We start from the raw sequence: 5,998 nt of genomic DNA, 5'->3' as shown, positions 1-5,998 counted from the left end.
ACCACCTTTGACAATGTACATTGATGAACACTGTCATCTAGGTAATGTAATATGATGAACATTATCACCCCCGATAATGGACATTACCACCTCTGATAAATGTAATATAATTGGTATCATCACCCGTGATAATGTAATATGAATGAACACTATTAGCCAATCACACCACCTATAGCAGTGATGTGAGTCACGAATATTCTTCAACGCTAGTCTCTTCCAACTTTATGAAATAGACTAGGTGCACATCTTTCACCTCCAAATTAATGCGATTTATCAATTATCATTTAATGATAATCCGACTTCAACATGAAATAGATAAGGTGCATATCTTTCACCTCCAAATTGATGCGATTTATCACATATCCTTTAAGAAGACAATACGGAAAAGGTATATGCATCGCTTGTATGTAGAGGATGTATGCATTGTATACGTATTGTAATGTTGTGATGGGATGATGAGTCAGTGATGTTGTAGGAATGAGAATTGGGCTACTTATGTATGCACTGGGTATGGAATGGTTGTTACAAATTGTTATTGTTGTAGTGAATACGAGTTGGGAATTTGCTGTATGTGATGTGCTAGGTGTGGGAAATGAATAGGATAATGGACTGATTTATGGTCTCAAAATTGGATGAAAATGGATCAATCTTTCGAGTCAAATTTTCTAGACGTGTAATTAAAGAAATGACCAATGGATTGTCAATTTGGACAATTAAATTGTAACAACCAGATTTAGTCGTTATTAGAATGCTAATGGAAAAATAATTGGGGCCAATTTTTTTTTCTAGTAACTTGGATTTTCTAGCGTAGTCTAGATTTGGACGAAATATGAGTGAGTGAGGTCTAGGGAAATCTAGTAAAGAATGATAGATCTAATTATAAATTTTATTGCATGAATAGAAAGCTAAGATGATAAGAAACTCGTACGACTTTTCAAAAATTAAATTCGGACGAGTAGAACTCCTGAAAATGATTTTAGCGTGAACGGACAACATTCTATCTTAGTGAAATATGCCAGAGCGGGATTATGGCACCAGAGCGGGATGGGGTCCGCCATAGCGAGATTGACACTACTTAAAGTCGTAAGTAAACCGCAAAAACGTTATTTTACTGCATTTTTGACTTTGAGAGCTAAGAAATGACCCTATGAGTATTCTTGACGGTTTTCCACCATTCTTGAGCATAAAGGTAAGATTTTAACTGCACGAACCTATTTGTTGATCCGTAGAACCTATTTTTTGGATTATTATCGATGGGGAAGGATTTTGATATGAAAATTATGATGGAAAAAACCTAATTTGGGTATGGGGACCAAGGGTTTGTTCTAGGGGTTTTGAGTTTGTTATAATCCAGATAATTAAACCTATGATTGTTGATTTTGCATATATTAATTGTTTGTAGACCTAGAACAAGCGAAAAGTATCCAGAAAGGGAAGATTAAAGTGACTTAGGGTTCAATCTTGAATTCGAGGTATGTGATGGTTGTGATTTCATGTTTGTGCCATATATGTTTGTTCTTGCTTCATTATGATGCATATATGTATGCGAATGTTGCATTATTGTTCACACTAATTGTAATGAGATAGAAAAAATAACTATATGCCATGAATCACTCTTATTGTATGAATGTGAAATATACATTGTGGTGTGTTGAATGGATCGGATTGTCACGTTCAAGCATAACATGGATCGAATTGCCACGTTCCAGCATAATTAACTTGGATCGAATTGTAACATTCCGGCATAACTAACTGAAATCGAATTGCCACATTTCAACATAAATATGAGATTGACTGCCACGTTCCGACATAAATATTGAATCGGGTACCACGTTCCGGTGCACTAATAGTTTGGGCTTGGGTTCAATGAGAGGACCATTGACTTGTAACATACCGACTTATTGTTATGAACATGAACATGGACTATGACTTATGACTTATCAAACGGGGATATAACTTCATTCATGCATTGCACAAGTGGACTTTAAGAGTGGTTGTGGTTGGGTTCTCTTATGATATATGAAGATTTTGTTAATCAATGTTGTTGATATTCAGTACATGGTTATATTGTTGTAATTACTTATATATGTTTCACTTAGTAGGATAGCCGCATAATCCTACCAGTACCGATACTGCACTTACTCTTATTTTTGTTGAGTACTGAGCATCTTCCGATGGCTATTGATAGACCTCAACTAGGTGACTACTAAGCGTGATCGGATTCAAAGATGAGCCAGTTCTTTAAGGCTCCAGGGATATATCTTGTTTAAGTTCACTCTCTTCGGACTCAGATTATTTGTTTGTTGTACCCTTTGTTCTTAGACTTGTCGTTGTTAGAGTTTTGGTACATTGACTTTCAAGTTCTAGGGGTTGTATTTCCCATTCGTGTTAGTTCATTTGTTTTATTAAACCTTCGGAGTGTATGAGAACTCCTTAATAAATAATTTAGTCAATTAAGGCTGCTTCCGTAGCTTTAAATTGTCAGTTAGACTGTAGTAATGGTTCTACAACCAAAGAGTTAGTACGGGTGTCCATCACGACGGTCTGGGTCGGGCGACATGAATTAAGAAGTTAGCTATAATTGAATTTAATTGGTGAATTCAACTAAACATTAAATAAGATGAATTAATATTAATTAATTAATGAAATCCTTAATTTTAATGAAATAAAATATAATTAACTTAATTATAAACTAATTAATTCAAAAATATAATCTACTAATGGAACCGAACTAATTAACAACTTAAAAAAAAAGTAAAACGATTTTTGTATATTTGTATAATGTAGTAATTATATACATAATTATATCGAATCACATATATTATTTAAAGTCATAAAAATCACTAAATTATTGACAATAACTTGAAAAATATTTTAGATCTTTATAAAACTAATTATTTCAAATTATTTAAAATTAAATAAACTCGATAATTAATCTATATCATGGAGGGATAAAATTAGGTGTTAAAAATCATTCCTTTCTTTGGATAGGGTCAATGAAAGAGATCTTGACATAAGAAAATTGACAATTCTAATTTTGGCTAATTACATCTTCATCTTCCTGAAAGAGATATTGTACGTGCTTTGGAAAATTATGATCAGACTTCGGTATCAGATTTTCTATAGATCTTAGGCTATATTAGAATCCAGACCACTTGTAATTCGATAAGATGCTTGATTTGATGCACAAATTTGAAAGAATTCGAAAGCTATCCCAATATCAAATTATGAGAAAATCAGGATGCTCGAGAATAAGATTTAAGAGAGATTATTTGAATACAACTGATTTTTCAACATTAATCCCAATACTTCCTTAAACCTTGGGAGTCGGTTGTTTGTATTTCAATCCAATCAGCTGAAAAGGAAATTTAGTATGCAAAGATAACCTTCGGTTCTAGAAGATGACAAATAAGTCGAGTTTTGGGTGTGAAACCTCTTAGCTGTGAATGTGGAGATCTTTACCAGATCTTATACAGATAGAATTTTCAAAGTTTTGGGTGCATTATCACTTGGATCAAAAAGTTGCCTCCGATCTGGGTCAAATTTTTTCAAATGAGAAATTGAAACTAATAAGCCTAATGAAATACCCACATACATCCTGATAGGGGTATGACTTGATTGTGGTGGAAGTCATTCCTCAATTTGCATCCAAAGAATTCGATATTCATGTCCTAGTTCACTACTAAGAAAAAGTTCTACATCGTGCGACATCTTTTTTTATGTAATCCATATTTATAGTTTGATTGAGAATTTATCCTCTCAATTTCTCTCAACAGAGACTGATATTAAATTCCTTTGCATAAAATATATTTCAAAGAGAGAGGTACTACCCTATACTATGTCGTAAATATTATTCATCTCTTTGAAAATCTGATGTCAGGTTCCTTCAGTTTGATGCAGAGCAAAATAAAGCTCACATCCACCACTTCCAAAGTTGATGCGATTTATAATATATTTCTCAAACGTTCCTCTTCTGGTTTTGACGGAATAGGTAATGTATCAATGTGATGCAGTACGTTGATGTCCTCCTTAGCGATGATATTATAGTGATGGTTTTCTTAACGTGAAGATGATGTTCCTCTACGCAATGAAGACGATGTTCCTCTGTGGAATAGTACTATTTCCTATGATAATATGGTATGGATGCCCCTCTGGGCGATGATATTCTTCTTTGATTATATTATCTCCTAAAAATTGTCCAATTGCAATAGGAAATAGAAATCTTGAGGATTCTTGAGTTTCTCTAAAATATTGTCTTGATTTAAATTGCAGTGGGAAATAGAAATCTTATGAGGGGATATATGAACCGTACTTGTGGCGCCTATGTATTTCTTTGAATAGATTTCAAGTCAAACATAGATTTCCTCTCAATACATAAAATGAGAAATTTTGACAAGGAAACGATTTATACCAACATATACCACCTACATATCTTATTTTTGTGAATTAAGGTCAAACATAGTTTAAGTACAAAGAAAATATTGAAAATATATAAAGAGATGATCGAAGCCGACATAGACCGCCTAATAAAAGAGAAAAAAAAGAAAATAGGTTATTAGGTTTAAGAGAGAGAGAAGAGATCGATCAAATCTTTTATGGGAAATTTAGCTAATTAGTCAAAAAAATTAACTTATTTAGTAATAATATTCATACTTTAATAATATTAGTAAACATGTCAAAAATGTTATTATTTTAAAAATAAATAATTATTATGATATTATTAATATTTTCTCTCTCATTATTTACACCCCTTTTTCTCTCTGATAGATTACACATTTTCCTATATTTATGTAATTGGATAGCTATTAATGTCATTTTAATTTTTCTCTCTTTTCTTAAGCTTATCAATTTTTCTCTCTTACTTTCTTCCTAATCAAATCTCCAGATTTTTCTCTCTTTTCTTACTCTTCTTTTCAATTTCTCTCTCTAACATTCTTCCAAATCAATTCCACAGATTTTCGATTCAATATATTAATATTTTCTATTATTCTCATTTAATTTCATTGCAAGATTTGATTTGAAGATTAACATTGATTTGGGTATTATGTCTTTCAGATTCCTTATTTATTTACTTACTGATTTTAGTGTTCTTTTTTAATTTTTTTTGTTTTGTTGTTGTTCTTAAAACATTTTTTAGGGTTTGAGACTACATAATTCTCTCTTCAAGGGACGTTTCAAGAGAGTTACTAGAGGTATTGGACAAAATAATCAAAGTTCTTCCGATTTTCCATCATTTAATTTTTTTTTTCACTCAAGAATTAAACAATAATGTAGGTTCCGCTTCTAAATCTGAGGATACCCAATTTGTTGGAGAAGAGATTTTTTTTTGCATGTTTTGTGTCTTGCATGTTTAGTTTAATTTGTTTAGTAATTTTTAAGATTCAAAAAAATTCATGTTGCAATACGTAAGTGTATATGGAATTTTTATTATGTTATAGTTAGTATTTATTTTTGTATTTCATATATTTATTGTATCTTGTGTTCTGTTTTTTTTTTTTGTGTGTGTGTTAGTTATGTCAATGTAGCACATTATATGAGTTTGGTTGTGTATATTTCATAGTTTTAATGTTTTTTGTATTCATAGATTTGGAAGTGTATATTGAATTTTGTTGCTGTTTTAGTCAGCATGTATTTTTGTATTTCATTGTTTTATTGTATTTTGTATCCATAAATTTGGAATTGTATTTCATATATTTAATTCATTTTGTATTCTGTTTTTTTTTGTGATAGTTATGTCAATGTACCATAGTTAGTATTTATTTTTGTATTTCAAAGTTTTATTGTTTTTTGTATTCATAAATTTGGAAGTATATATTGAATTTTGATACTATTTTAGTCAGTATGTATATTTACAATTAATAGTTGTTGTCACGACCCAAAACCGAGCCGCGACTGGCACCCACACTTACCCTCCTATGTGAGCGAACCAACCAATCTAAACCCTAACATTTCAATTTAATATCAACAGAAAGTAATGCGGAAGACTTAAACTCATTAA

Source organism: Solanum pennellii, chromosome 6 (genome assembly GCF_001406875.1).
Source record: "Solanum pennellii chromosome 6, SPENNV200".
NCBI classification, from domain to species: Eukaryota; Viridiplantae; Streptophyta; class Magnoliopsida; order Solanales; family Solanaceae; genus Solanum; species Solanum pennellii.
Note: the sequence above shows the minus strand (reverse complement) of the source record.